At 46.8% G+C, this 15,741-nt stretch overlaps 1 long non-coding RNA gene across 2 annotated transcripts; it reads left to right on the top strand.

Annotated features, from left to right (window-relative positions):
* The first annotated feature begins 5,032 nt into the window (after nt 1-5,032).
* LOC125389096 (uncharacterized) lies at nt 5,033-11,803 on the top strand. Of its 2 annotated transcripts, XR_007228389.3 has the most exons (4): nt 5,033-5,373; nt 7,347-7,504; nt 8,296-8,509; nt 11,463-11,803. It is a non-coding gene; the product is annotated as an uncharacterized LOC125389096 (long non-coding RNA). The 2 variants fall into 2 exon arrangements; XR_015001640.2 differs by lacking the exon at nt 8,296-8,509 and having other exon boundaries at nt 5,053-5,373.
* Nucleotides 11,804-15,741: the final 3,938 nt, after the last annotated feature.

The following is a 15,741-nucleotide window of genomic DNA, read 5'->3' as shown; positions in this document are numbered from 1 at the left end:
CTTAACTGCCATTCAGACCCAAGCAATCTGTTTTCAAGTCTGTTCTCTGAACCGCTGTTTTAGTTCCTGGTAAGTTCAATCATGAACATTACAAAGCCAGGTCTGGGCAGCCTGCCTTGCTCTTTGAATGGGGACATCCCTTGGCACAGAGTATATTTGCTCATCCTTTATACTGTGTGAAATCTATCTCCTTAAGAAAGCACTCAAAGCTGGGCAGTGGTGGCACACACCATTAATTCCAGCACTCAGGAGGCAGAGGCAGGCTGTGAGTTCAAGACCAATATGTCTACACAGTGAGATCCAGAATAGTCAAGAGAAACCCTGTCTTAAAGAAGAAGAAAAAGAAGAAGAAGGAGAAGGAGGAGGAGAAGGAGGAGGAGGAGGAGGAAGAGGAGGAGGAGGGAAGGAGGGAGGAAGGAAGGAAAGAAAAGAAAAGAAAAGAAAAGAAAAGAAAAGAAAAGAAAAGAAAAGAAAACTCTTAAGTCTGCTATGGCTCTCAAATCCTGAGAAAGTTTGCCTAGAATTGCAGGGGAAAAAAAAATCAAGTAAATGAATTTGATTGCTTTCTCTCTCTCTCTCTCTCTCTCTCTCTCTCTCTCTCTCTCTCTCTCTCCCCCTCGTCTCCCTACCCCCCCATCTCTGGTTGACAATAAACAGATAACCATGTCTTCCTCAGAGCCCCACACACCTGGCCATCGGCAGTGAAGACAGGTTCTCTCTCTGGGAGAACAAGGAACATAGCCTTCTACACAAAAGCAAGCCTGCCTCTTCATCCAGCCCCAACACTATGGTCTATACCGCTACCATTGGAGTTTCAGGCACAGGAGACGGTGAGCCCAAGTTGTCAAAAGAACACATCTGCCTTCATTCATTGCTGTCTGAGCCTGGGAGTGCAAAGAGGAAGGCTAGACAACATGAAGCCTCTTCCCTCACTAGGAAATTCTGGCCCACGAGAGATGACAAAGAAACTAACAAGGTCACCATCATAGTCGTCCAAGTACGTATGATGTGCATGCATCCATGTACCCCAAAGTCCGTTACTATGAACCTATTCTAAATTAGGTAAAAGGTTGAATCCCTCCCTTCTAGTCAGGGAGGCTTTGTCAGAAAACAGATCTTAATAGATACCAGGACTTATGCTCTTACAGAGGGGCCACGGTCACCGCGAAAGAGCAGAAAAGAGCTGAGCTGTCAGCTGGTAAAGGATGGCAGAGGGCAGAAGGCAGTGATCTCTGAGTTAAGGAGAGCACGTGGGAACTGGGGTGTGTCGACACACATGTGCAAATGGGTGTGCATGTGCATGTAGGCACACATGGCAGAGGCCAGAGGTGAACCCCAGGTGTTGTACTCAGATACTGACCAGAAAGTCCAAGAGATCCTCCTGTCTCCACTTCCCCAGCACTGGGATTACAGGTGCACATCCTCACTCCTGGCTTTGTTTCTCTCTGCCTGCCACGGGCTCTGGACATCAAATGCAAGTCCTCACGCTTGCACCCAGCTATTGTACTGATTGAGTTTTCGCTCCAGTCCTGAGATTCTCTCTTGGTTCCAGTTTACACTGCACCTCCTCTGGTGTCTTTGAACAAATTCACAGAGATGCCACCCCTGTCACCTAAGAGGGTGGCAGATATGACTGGAGATTCTAGAATGGCTGTGGAGATCCAACCCATGAGCCCTCTAACCCAAGATTGAGGCTTCAACAGAAAACATCGGAACTAGAGTTTTGTTTCCATACATTCCTAAGGCAGAGGGACTTCTCTAAATAAACAAATCTGCTTCAATTACTCATTGACTTAGAGCTCATGCTTAGAGGTGGCACATGGTGGAACTAAAGTGCAAATAAATAAATAAATAGATATAAATAAAAAAGCTCCATGACCTCTAGCAAGGCCTCCTCTCTTCGCTCAGACTCGGTTTGTTCAGTTGTGAAATCAGCGAGTCAGAACAGATGACCCTGAAGTCAATCCTACTTCAACTGTCTCCCAAAAAGTTGAACTTTCTCGGGCTGTCTCAAAAATCTTTCATTTAATATGTTTGAAAAACAGCAGCCATCAGCTGATAAAGGTGAAAGCTACTTGCTCTCAAATCTGTCAACCTGAATGTAATCCCCAGAACTCGAACGATAGGAGAGAAATGATTCCTGGAAGATGTCCTCTGATCTCTACACATCTGGTGCATACACACGCACCTTGATACGTTGGCTCGACCTGTCAGGTGCTTCTAATTCTGGAACTCAGGAGGCATAAGCAGGCAGATAGATCTACAGAAGCAACTGAGACAACAGAGAGAAAGACCCTTCCCCAAAACAAAACATGTTAAGAACATTTTCTCCATTAAACCAGATCCCGCGGCAAATGACAGTGGAGTATTTAGTTTCTCAGATGTGAACCTTGGGGCCATCCTGGACTCTCTTTGCTCTGTTCTCTGCACCCAATCAATCTGAAAGTCCTATTTACTTCGAATTATGTCCACAACCCATAACCCATGCTTGCTGCCTCCTGAGTGACCATCCTCCTTTTCTCTTCTGGTCACTAAGCAGACAGACGCAACTCATCAAATCAGCTTCTCTGTCCATGCCGTAGAAGACAGCCACTTACCAGCCTCCTTTCCCCCATGACCTGAATGGTATGTCTCCAATTGTAATGAGCACACAAATCACCTGCATGTCTTATTAACACACATGCTAATTTCACAGGGTTGCACTCTACGCTGGGGAGCATGAAGCTTATGCCACTGGGTCGTCACGTGCTTACTGCCTGTCCATCCCCACTAAAATAAAACCTGTGTGAGAGCCAGAACTTCTCTTCTGATTGCATCTTATCTTATGTCTCCTGTCACTTCCATCAGGGTTTTGCAGAATACATCATAAATGTCACCGGAGGGTTGGATCGGGAGTCATGAGGGTATAAAGCAGGCACAGAAGAGCCCTAGGAAGTCATCAAGTAAGGGGCTAGGCAGGATCACACGTGGTGATTTCCCTGGAATTGACATACGTGGCAAGTCAGAGGAGCCAATAGTACCAAGTCAGCTGAAACTCGGTCACTGGGATGAAAACAATTAGTTGGTACAGGAATGAGAGACCAAACCCAAAGGTCAAGGACTGGAACAGACCTGAAAGCTAGAGAGATGACTTGAGAAAAAAATCAGGCTGAAGAGAATGGCTTTGGCTGAGACTATAACATCCAATGCCATGAACAGTGAGGAAAGTATAGGGCCCCTAAATAGACCATTGTGACCCAACCCAGAGGTGGAAAGGACAGGTTTTATTTTATCCCAACTGCCCAATAGACTGTAAGAGACATGGCCCCTGAAGTTTACTATCCCCTGTTTAACTAGCTCTATATCTATTTCTTTTTAACTTAAAAGATGTCTTGAGTATTTCTAACGCAATATGAAAGCTTATTAGCATATCATATACTAATGCTGACATTGATGATGGTGATCATGTCACAACAGAATCTCACTTTTCAAAAGGATTTGAAAATGGCAACAACAAATTACATCCTGTAGAGACTTGCCTGGTCCCAAACACTACTCCAAAGACTCATTTAATTCTGCCAACATCCTTATGAGGTAGGAACCATTATTGTCATTACTGTATAGTGAGGGGGTGGAATCACAAAACAGTGATACTTAAAATCAAATAAAATTAAATAAAAAAATAGAGCATGGAAGAGCCAAATTATAAAAGAAAGATGGTGGGTGGGAACAGGTTAATTTTATCATAAAACATGCAGGGGGTGGGAGACATTGCTATAACTTAACTTAGAAATTAGCTATCTATACATTTCCTGGCGGGTCACAGAAAAAACGGAAAATCAGGAGGGCTTTAACTAAAGGTAACTTCAGGCAAACTGTAAAAAAAAAAGAAAAAAGAAAGAAAGAAAGAAAGAAAGGAAGGAAGGAAGGAAGGAAGGAAGGAAGGAAGGAAGAAAGAAAGAAAGAAAGAAAGAAAGAAAGAAAGAAAGAAAGAAAGAAAAGAACCACCAACCAAGACCTAAACCAGAGACTTTAAAGGGGTATTGTCAGGGTGACAAGTGCCTCACTGAGGCAGAATCTGAGAGAAGTGTGGAGTCAGAGGGGAAAGTGGACCCAGGTAGGCCAGGACTAGAGGAAGGAGGTAAGGTGTCCCACGTGCAGAGAAAGTGACATGGAAGCCATCAGCGCTGAAGGTCAGCCCAGGAAGCACAGCATCCTCATGCTGGGGTTGGTCCTGCAGTGCTCTTTGATCCCCGGTGTAGTGCTTGGACCAGTGACCACTAGACCAACTGGGAAACTTACAAGAAATATGGAAAACCCACTCCCACCCAGGACTACAAAGAATCTGCATTTTTAGCAAGACACTCGACCGGTGTTTGAAGTCGGGTGCAAGTGTAAGAAGGACCCCTGACTCTCACTAGGCACTTGGGATCTGGTCTGAGTTTCATAGCAATCGTATGATAAAGATCTCCTTCTTGGACCCACTTTCTAGATGAGGAAGTTGGGACTCAGCATCACTAGAGAGCAACGGGGCTGGGGTTTGTTCCCAAGCAATTAGCTTCAAATCCAATTCAGTTCTATCAAGGATTCGGTAGGCATTTAACCCAGAGACCTGGGAAAGAGATGGAAAGCAGAGATAATGGCAGACACACTGCTGCTGGTATCTGTCCTGGAGGCCAGAAACATGGCCTATATCCACGTCTCAGCAAACAACAGAAACTTCAGTAACGGATTCTGAAGGAAGAGGGAGGCAGAAGGGAGCATGTGTGACGGAATCAGAGCTTTCAGAGAGCATGGCCAGGGTAGGACTAAATCCAGCTCAGAAAACAAGCCTTTTTACGTTGTGACAGGAGACAAGTAGAGGTACCTCTGGCCAAGAAGCTGCCTTATCGGAGATGTGCCACCGCTCCCCCGCCCCCACTTCAGATAACTACAGGGCTGTGACATCCTTGGGGCTGTTCCACCTCTTTATCAAAATGTCAGTGTGGGAGCAAACTGAGAAGGAACGTGTCTTTCATTTGCCAATTAGTCATGGACCGCTTATAACGGCTTTTGTGTGCAATGTGTGTGAGCGCATGTGGCCTGTCATTTAACTTTCTCTTTATTTGTGGTTGGTTTTGTTATGTGGGTAAGGGCTCTCCTGTGTTTAACTGGATTTCCCAAAGCCAAGCAAGGACACACTGCAGAGATCTAGTAAACTTCAGGAGGGAGAAGAGCGATGGTCACAAGTTCAAGGTCATCTTCACCCACGTGGTGAGCTCAAGGACAGCCTGGGCTACTGAAGGCCTTGTCTCAAAAACAAAATAAACGGAAAGAGGAGGAAAGGGAGAGGAGGAGAAGGAAACACCAAGGCATCTGGTTTTATTGCTGTATTGCCTCTTCATAAAAGAGTGGGTAAGTCCCCCAGTGTTCTTTTGGGGGGGATCTGGCAGAGTCAATTGCCTTGAGTCGTCCTCATGGCCCCTGCCTTGCCCCACGGAGCCTCAGGGAAGCCCTGCTGCGCTTCCCCTCTTTCATCTTCATGGGAAATGGTAAATTCACCCCGCGTGGGGGTGTGGTAAGCAGGCGCTAGCTGGTGTTCCTGTCTAGGCCGCTGTGCTGTTTTCCTGCCCCTTCTTGAGAAGATAAGATCTGGACAGGCTTGCGGTTCTCTCCCACTGGCCCTCGGAGGTGTCGCTAGGCCAAGTTCCCATTTTGCAGGCCCCTCCTCGGAATCACACACCTCTTCGGTGTTTGTAACGAGCTTCAGTTCACTTGAAAGTGGCAGTGGAAGATGCAGCTTCCCAGAACATAGCACGAGATCGGGGTCTCTGGGCTTCTCTTTCTTCTCCTGAGATCTCCAAGCAAAACTGATTTGCCTGCCCTGACAACCTGCACCTCCCAAGGGGAGGTTTGAAACCTGGGGTTATTAGAGGAGCTGCCACGTTCCCCCAGCTGATGGGGCTGAAGAAAGGGGGTGCTTAACAGAGGATAAAATGTCAAGGTCTTTGCGGAGCAAGAGTTAGCCTTGTCCTGAAAGACATGGAGACTAGTTGGCTAGTTACCAGAGAGTTCCTTCAGGCCAGGAGGAAAGAAACCCAGCTTCCATCACAGCTCCTTCCTCCTTCTTCAGAGCCCTTGACTGTAAGCAAGCAGCTGATGCCGTTCACCTGGGTACTCCTGCGAGGTCACTGGGAGATTAGGACAGCCGTGTGCAGGGCTTGCATAGATGGAGGGTGGAGGAAGAGGCTTGTCTCTTGACTGCCCCAGGTCTTGGGGGGGGAGAGGGAGTCAGGCTGAAGAGAGAGCGAGAGAAACAGAGGCTAAGGGCTTGCAGCATGTGAGAGCAGGAATCTGGGGTGGTTGCTGCCCCAGGATAGCCAGTCTTTACCAATGGTGAGCCCAGCAGCCCCGGTACAAGAGTGTCATACTCCAGATCTGAGGCTATGGAGGGAGAGAGACAGCTCTGGGGCTGTAGCTGTGGACACAGATAGGAAGAAGACAACCAGAGTTCAGAAAAGAGGTGGGGAGGGGAGCTGCATAAACCATGTAAAGGGCTTTAATCACTTCCTTTCCTGTTTCCTGATGCAATAAATTAAGTTACAGCCTCAGCCCCTCTCTGTCTCTCTCTGTCTCTGTCTCTGTCTCTGTCTCTGTCTCTGTCTCTCTCTCTCTCTCTCTCAGAGATCCACTCACCCAGACTTCAGAGGAGTCTGACTTCCTGAGGGGACATCCTAAAGAGCAAGTCTGAGACTCTGTTAGTCACATGACTGAGTGGAAGAAGATGGGATGCTTCACACAAACCCAGAGCAGTCTTTGGTTCTGCCATCCGTGACCCCTCCTAGCAGAGCCTGAGCCCCCTCCTCCACAAAAACAAAACCTAGAGGGTATCTCCCCAGAACAGAACATAGAGTCATGCAAAGCATAGGCCCTAGGCCCTGACTCCCCTCTCTCTGGAACTGCATTCTGGTTCTATCGTTTTCTCTCTGACCATGCAAAAACAAGCAGATTTCTCTATGCTTCATTCTCTCCTGGATAGAAAAGGGACAGACGTGATCCTTTATAGGACTACGTGTCTCCAGCACAGGGCCTGAACAGATCCGGTGTTCAATCTGCAATACTTGTTCTCATTTTCACTGCCATAAATGTCATTGTGGACACTGTGGACACGAACAGAACATTTGCCCTGTTTAACCCTAAGAGACTTGGGCCCCAGTGTAGCTAAGGATGGGTCTAATATTTTGAATAGCATCTGATGACTCCAGTAATTCCGTCTTCCATCTTTGGTCAGAACCAATTATTTTGTTTTATTTTGTTTTGTTGGTTGGTTTGGTTTGTTACAGACTGAGATTTTCCCTACATGGCCTTGCCCTTGTTCATTTGATCAGGTCTGACTGAAGGATTCAAAAGGAGGCTGAGCAGCAGCTCTGGCGGGGCTTCTGCCAGTCACTAGTTCGCATGGTTGCACCCAGTTCTCTTCCTCTTCCGGTCCTCTTTGCTGATCTGGACTCTGCCTGATATTCTTGTCACAAGGTCATTGCCCCAGGTGAGCTCAGCTCGGCGTGAAACAAAACAGTTTATCTGAAGGCACCACACAGTCCTTGCAGAGAGAGCCTCTCCCTGCCTTCCTCCTTCGCCTGTTTTCTTACCAGCAAGTGGACTTTCCATGTTTCTACTCCATCTTGCAAAAGTCAGCCACAGAGAATAGTTACTGACACTGGGACCCCTCAGATCCCAGGGGTACATAAACTGTCACAGAGTCTTCAGGAGCTGGGCACCCAGACTAGTGACCAGCAGTCACTGCTTGGGGCCAGCCACTTGGCTTTAAATGATGTTGGGACCCAAATTTTCCCCCCAAACTCATGCTATTTGTTCATTTTTGAAGTTGAGTTTTAGATCCGCTGGGTATTCTCTAGAGCAGAGCCATGCTTAGCTGGCACTGAATCTTTGTCTTATTCATACTTCCCCCGCCCCCATCCCTGCTCCCAAGCTCCTGGGATCCCTGCTGAACCAGCTGCAGGTTTGTGCACATGGAGTGTTTTTGTATACTTGAACATGAGGCGTGTCTTATAAACACACAATTTACACTGCCTGGGAACTTAGGGGCTTTCCTCTGAGCGGGAAACAGCTGTGAGGAGCTTGACCAACCTTTGTTTTGTGGAGAACGAGATGTTACAATCTGACCATCCGTGTGACTATATTAAGAGCTAGGCTCTTAAAAGAGGTAATAGTTCTAGCCAGTCACGGTGGCCAGGTTCCTGTTGTTACACCTCAGGATCCTCCCAGAAGCACGAGCTCAGAAGGGAAACTCATTGGACCCACCTCTCTTGTTTCCAGCTTGACGGCTCAGAAACGGCATCACATGGTGCACTGCCCCACATCTGGAGTCCCCATGCCATCTGCTAGCAGACCAGCAGCTGACTGCTGTGGGCCTCAGATCACAGATTCATGGAACCATAAGCCTGGAGGACTGTCAAAGAGAATCCTCTATTCGGCACACTAGCTAATCACTTCCTCCTCTGTGAAAAAGCAAGTGTGAGAGCCCATACAGGTGAAGGAAGGCAAGCAAGACCCAGCCCCTGCCCTCCAAGTACTGACAGACAGCAGACCCTGCTCCCATCTCTCCTAAGCCTTCTGCCATCTCCTTGAGCAGGTTCAAGTTCTCCTGCTTTGTGTTCCCCTGTCTCTGGAAGATGCCTATCATGGTACCTACCACACTGCCTATAGAAAGTTCCAGAAGGCAGGACCTGTGGGCCCTTTTATAAGGTGTTCACAGAAGGGAATGAAGACCAGAGTAGATCTGCTAGACTTATTGACCATTTCATCTAACTACCAATACAAGGTTGGTGGTTGCCTGGACAGAAGTAGGTGGAGGAGCCAAAGAGAAGCTGCCAATCTTGAGATCCCAAGGAGAAGCTGGTAAAAATGAAAAAATCTTGTCCAGTGCTCCTCTTGGCCTTCTGTAACCCTTCAATCATGAAGGTGTTTTGGTCTTCTGTGGCTGCCAAAACAAAATGTTACAAACTGGGTAGCTTCAGAAAAAAAAATGGCTTCCTCTCAGTGGTGGAGTACAGATAGACAGGCAAGGCCAAGGCTCAGCAGGGTTGACGTCTGAGGATATTTATTCTTGACTTGAAATCAGAGACTTCACCTCTCTGTCTCCACACAGTCTTCTCTCTGTATCCATCTGCGACTTGGTCTTTTCTTACAAGAACAGTATTCATATTGGGCTGTGGACCACGCATATGACCTGATCTTTCTTCTGTTACCTCCTTCAAGACCCTATCTCCTAATATAATCACAGGCTGGAGGTTCTGGGAATTTTATCTTCAATAGACAATCTGGGGAGAAAAGGACACAATTTAGCTGGTAACAGAAATGAATACTGGTAGCAGGTATGGTAGAGCAGGCCTATAACCCTAGTATGTGAGATACTGGGGCAGGAAGGCCACGAGTTTGAAATGAACATGGGCTACACAGCAAGACTGACAAAGAAGGGAATGGAAGAAAGGGGAGGGAAAAGGAAGGGACCTTGAAGGGGAAGAAAAAGAGGAGGGAAAGAAGTCTATGCTGGTGCTCAAGAAGTGCCTGGAAGCTTCTATTAAAGTCAGAGTCAATCAGACTCAGAGCCAAAAGATTGGAAATTTCTTTCATGCCAGTGACCAAACATAATTCTATTTTGGCGCTACCCTCTCCTGTATATACCTCCTCGTCCAGTCCCCTCTCCGTAGCAGTGCTGTTACCTAAGATATCTATATTCGTGAAAAGGGCAAGAGTAGGTGTCAGTTAACAAGCATATCTCCCTTCAGACTATGATAGAAAATGATATGGAGGGAGACCATCCCCAAAACTACTGACTTATTTCTGAAAAGTTGTCAGCAGAACACAGACAAAACTTCCAAATGACCAATGAGCCGGCTACGCGTGGAAGAGCCAGGTCACCAGCAAGCAGCAGTGGTGGATTTTTGAGTGCCAGCCAGACATACGGTGTGCAAGACAGAACCAATGTGAGGTAGAATGGCCTCCCCTTCCCATGGCTCTTTCTGCTGACTTGTACAGGGTCCTGAATCCTTAGCAGCCTCCGATGGTTTTCACTATTGCTTGCCAGCTGGCTAAGCATCACCTTGGAAAGGAGTACAGGATGTGGGCGCCCTGATGAACTGGTGCATTGTAACCAGACTGGGCTTAGCTTGATTTCACAATGCCAGGGCAGCAGAAGAGGGGCGGGGGCTGCTGCTGATTCAGTGCAGGAAAGCCTAAAGGTAAGCTTTGTGGGGAGTGACTAGGGATGAGGCAGGCCCGCAGAAGACAACTAAAATGCCTTGAGGTGCTCAGAGCCCGGTCCCTAAAGCACAGCCCAGTTGTCTGAGGAGAAGACAGTTCCCAGTCCTCTCAGCTGCACCTGAGTAGCTCTCAGGGTGGAAAGTCCTGGGGTACTTGCAGAGACAAGCTGCTGACTTCTCCCGGTGATATTAAAGCTTCCTCCAAAACCATCCCAAGCAGTCTAGATGCCACGGTCTGCCATCTGATCCTGAAATAGCACCAGTGCCACAGACACCAAACTGAGATGCCAGCTCTCCAGCTGTAAGTCAGAACATCAGAGGCAGCACCTCTTCCCAATCGGGAAGCATCTGGGATTAGCTGAGAGAAAGCCACATTTTAATGGAAACATTAGACAAAGGCTAGATCGGTAAAGAGCAGGCGGTAGGCATAGTAGGGAATTGTCTCTATCTCAGCAGAGATTCTGGGACAGGCAGGACAGATGAGGTCATGAACCACTGAGCCAAGTTCCCGTGACCTGAAACCTCTGACACCATGAATCAAAAGGAACCTTCCCTTCTTCATGTTGTTTTTCCTTGGGTAACTTTGTCACCGCAATGAAAAGTTGACTGACGCGAAGATTGTTTTTATCTAAGAGCAATGAAAGCCATGGAAGGGCGCAAGGGAGAGGAAGAGATGGTATAATAAGATATAATAACCCAAATACTTGCCTACCTACCTAATTTTGCCTAGAAACAGGGAGGAAACCTGGCCTTATGTCTGCCCATCAGGCTCCGCAAACTCCAAACTAGGCAGTTAAAGAGAGTACCCTGCTCCTAGCAAGCAGAGCTAGCCCAGTGACTTGCAGAGGTAACATGCAAGCCTGTGCTTTCAGGAGGCAGGGCAACCCTTCGGGCTCACATCTGAGCAGTGCAATACACATCATCTCTGCTGTCAGACAGACAAAGCACTTACCTCGCAAACCTCTCTCAGGGTAGCTGGGAAGCAAAGGAAGTGCTTTCTTTTATAACGAAGTCCCCTCTCCTGAAAACTATTAAGCTTTGACTCCTTCAATGGATTCCTCCATTCACGAGGTAAGAGCTCTCAGGATCCAATCACCTGCCAACAGTCCCGCTTCTGAACACTGAACACTGTCCACATTGGGGACCAAGCCTTCAGCAATGACCTTTTGGGGGGACCTTGAAGATACATATCCTAACAATGGATTTCCATTTCTTTTCCAGCCAAGTCCCTGCAATGGTGACTCCTGAGTTGTCCTTGCCAGCATACATCATGGGATCGTCTTATAGCTGCCTCTCAAAGTCTTTCTCTGACCTCTACACACACTCTCCACTCAGCTTTGGCTAGGAAAGCCACCATAAGTAATGGGGCTCCATTACTGCAACCCCGGCAGCTACCTGAAATCACAGAGTAATGAATCTATGTATTTTTTTCCTCCGTACATAGCTATGCTAAAGTTTAATTGATAAATGAGACATGATAGGAGAGTAGCAGTAAATGATAACATGATTATTTATCAAACAACTATAATAAAATTTATTTGGATGGTCTCGCTCAAATACTATATTTATGCTGAACGTGCCTTCTTCATCCTTTGATGGTGTGAGACAATATGATGTCAAACAATGAGACGAAGTGAGATGAATGCCACAGGCATTGTGATGTAACATCAGGCTAACACATAAGGGCTGTTGCATATAAGCACTGTGATAATGAGATAGTCAGTCTGATATATGAGTTACTAAGTGACTAATGGGCATAGTCCATTGGCACACAGCCTGGATGACACTTTGGAGAAGAAGCCGCAGGATGGTGTAAGATCTTAGCAAGCTATTCAGACTGGATTTGGTCAAGAGTAACTGATACCAAGGACAGCAGAACCACAGTAATGGACCACTTGAGTAGTATTCAATATCCTTGATACTGGACTGTATAAAACTGGGCTGTGGAGGGATACCCCAAGGTTAGCCACAGAGCCTCCATCTTCCCTATAGCTATATGCTCGTCTGACCTCTTCGGACTGTTTCACGGTGTTTGGTGGATAGCAGAGAGGAATGTTTCTCCCTGAGACTTTTGGCTTTGTGTGTTGGGATTTCTGAGGCTAGATGAGTTGTGAAGGGTCTTCACTGTGATTCAGCACCTAAGGAGGGATGGCTGGCTCCCTGCATTCCTTCCCTGGCAGAACTTTAGGAAGAGCTCAGGCCTCAGGGACGTGTTGGGTTCAAGGCCTTTCCTTCTGTCCTCAGCTCATAATCCTCTCAAAGATGGAACTGTGCAGAGGGGCCTGCGCACATCCTAGCCTTCCTCAGTTTGTTCCTGGTAACACATTCAGATATATAGAGGTGTTGACTTTTTCTTTCTTTTTTTTTTAAGAGTTACCTGAATTGGGTACTTTGAAAACAATATATCTTATATTTCACATAGCTACTTATATTAACACATCTCTGTTAATAGAAGCTGTGAGCTGTGAACAGTGTTTTGGAACTCCTTTAAGGGGGGTGGGGGGAAGCCAGCTTTTCACATGACAATCAGCATGGATGTTTAGCTGAGTTGTTTGGCGCACTTGATTCTTTGAGCTTGACATATTGCAGACCCTAAAACCCATCCTAGTGGTACAGGCCAGCACTGAATTAAGGGCTTATCCTCAATGATGATTACATGCTTTTCTCAATCCCCCTCCCAACTTTTGAAAAGATCTTGTTTTATAGCCCAGATTGGTCTCAAACTCACGGTTCTCTTGCCTCAGCTCTCTCAGTGTTTGGATTCCTGGTATGGACCACCATGCTTGGCCTTGTTTCAAGCTCTATATTATCTGGGGAGCCCTGGCACTTATGGAAGGATTTTGGCTCCTACGGCCTTCAGGATGAAGCTATGCATATTTGAGAGTAGCAGACTGAAGGTGAGCACATCATAAGATAACATTTCTCAGTGAATGAAGAGGGCTATTCTACTCAATTTGGGGCTGGCTAGATGTAGAGGATGAGACAAGTAAGGCAATAAAAGTGAGCTAGACTCAAGCCTGGGTGAGTCCTATATAATACTAGTGCCACTATCCAAACGTAAGGGAGTCAACATGCTGGAATGGCAAAGGACCTGACGAGCTGAACATGGATGTGCATACAGAGTCTGGCCTGCCAGTCAGGCAGAGGGTGAGCCATCTAATGAAAGACAGCTGAGAAATCACAAATAGACAGAAGAAAGAGAATGCAAGCAATAAACAGCAAGGGAGAGGTCCTGGCTTGTCGGCAACCACATTTCTTGAGACCCTAGCACCTTGTTCTCTACCACCTTTTTCTGAGCTCCATGAAAAGATGGGTTCTCTTCCAAAAGCCATGGCTTTTCCCCAAGGGAACATATAATTGAGAAAACAGTTCGTGGCTGGGGAAACGGTTCAGTCAACAGTATGCTTGCCTAGCATGCACAAGGCCCTGGGTCTGAACCCTGGCATCCCATAAACTAGGTGTGATCATAAACACCTATAATCCCAAACTTGGGAGGTGGAAAGTGGAGGATCAAGAGTTCCAAGTCATCCTTAATTATACCAGGGGTTTGAGGTTAGCCTGGGCCATACTTGATGGGTTTGGGGGACACCATGTGGACACATGTGGTGCCAACAAAGGGAGGGTGCAGAAGAAAATGTAAATGTAAGAAGGAATGGGTGCCCAAGGGGTTTCAGCCACCAATGTCTTCTCTACCCCTGGCATTTTGTCCTGCCTTCTTTCCCAACAGTGATTCCTCTCCCCTTTCTCGAGACTCTAACTCAGTTTCTCCCCATACTCCCAGGATTAGCAGGGCCCAGCTTTCAAACAATGACCACCACTACCCCAGAAGTCACCTTCCTACCAGCACACACAGCTTCTTACAATCTCCCCTACATCCAGAGGCAAGGCAGGCCCGGGCAGGCCTGACCCAACCAGCCCCCAGGCTGGGGTGGGAAAGCTGACATCTCCCTAGAGGTGACTCAGAGTACATATGTACCAACAGCCCAGTCCTCTGTGCTGTCGTCCAGTCTAAGTTTTCCCTTCAGACAGTTATCAGGTTTATAAACCTTTTCAATTTAAGATCTCACCAGTGAAGCCTCAAAAACAAAAATGAAATCAGCTCCCCACAAATAAGTTCATTTCTTTTGAGACTTTAAATTATTGTCTCAATATCAGCATTTCTTCATAAAAAAGTAAAGACCCTGTCTATCTGTATGGGGTCCTGGGATGTTTCTTTTCTCTCATAATACTACCAACCCAACCCCCATCCCCATTCTTTACCATTTCAAAATGGAGCTACTAAATTGAAATAATCGATCAATGATCTGTTCTCTACTCCCCTCCAGTTCTGAAGGTTATAGAAAAGGTAAAGACAACACACACACACACAAAACACACGCACACATACACACACACACACACACACACACACACACACGCCACTTCTCTATTTGAAGAAAGCCAACTTGATTATAGACCCACAGGACCTCCCAAGAGAGACCCAAGGAGATGAACCATAGCAGGCCAAGAGGCCCATAACTGCTCGTCCAGCACTGCCAATCCCCAGATGTGGGACCTGTGCTCATCACTCTGAGAACACCCCTCTCATCTCATGCAGTCGGCATGGCCAGTTCCACATAAGACAAGAGAAAAATAACAAGGGACTTTTTCTAATAAATGGTCCTTTACGGCTAATGCGCCCTCTGTAACTGTCAGCCTTCATGCTGCTGGCAGCAAGCCCATCAGATAACAATGCAGCTGGGACCTGAGAAACGTGAGAAGCGGGCAAGATTAATAAAGATGAAAAACATGTTTGGTAGCTATGCCTCAGGGGAGGTCCAAAAGGAGACCTCATAGGGATGACTTGACAGTTTAGGGACCCCAAAACTAATGCATGCAGGAGATGGGGTCTCCCCACAGCAAGAGAAGTCAGTCAAATGTGTGAGACCTGGAAGTAGAATAGTCAGGTCTCTTCCTTTCTGCATAGACACGGATTCCTTGAGGCGGCCTGAGTCAGTTTCATGGAAAACAGCAATAGTGACAAAGGTGTCACACCACAAGTCACATGATTTTACTGCATGACCCTGCCCCCCCCAACTGAGGACACACACAGACCTGCGGAAAGAGAGCCCAAAACAATAGAATCACCCATTCCTAATGTACAAGGTCTACCCACAGCAAGTAGCCATGAGAAAGCAAGGTGGAGTATTGGGCAAGTGTTTTGACTAAAGATGGCATTTTCTTAACCCACAAGGGCACAGATGCTCAGGGAGATATTCAGCCTGAAATCTTTTGACTTAGTATTGCTCACAAGAAGCTGGGGTTTGAGAGTATATAGATTAGAAACTCTCTCTCTCTCTCTCTCTCTCTCTCTCTCTCTCTCTCTCTCTCTGTGTGTGTGTGTGTGTGTGTGTGTGTGTGTGTGTGTGTGTGTGTGTAAAACTCTGGAAGAATAAATAAGCTTTGTTTTGGTTTACAAAGTGGTGGATGATGACCCTTAAAGAACAACACCCAAGGTTAA

This window comes from Myodes glareolus, chromosome 4, assembly GCF_982192425.1.
Source record: "Myodes glareolus chromosome 4, mMyoGla1.1, whole genome shotgun sequence".
Lineage (NCBI taxonomy): Eukaryota > Metazoa > Chordata > Mammalia > Rodentia > Cricetidae > Myodes > Myodes glareolus.
Note: the sequence above shows the minus strand (reverse complement) of the source record. Positions and strands in the feature narration are given on the sequence as shown.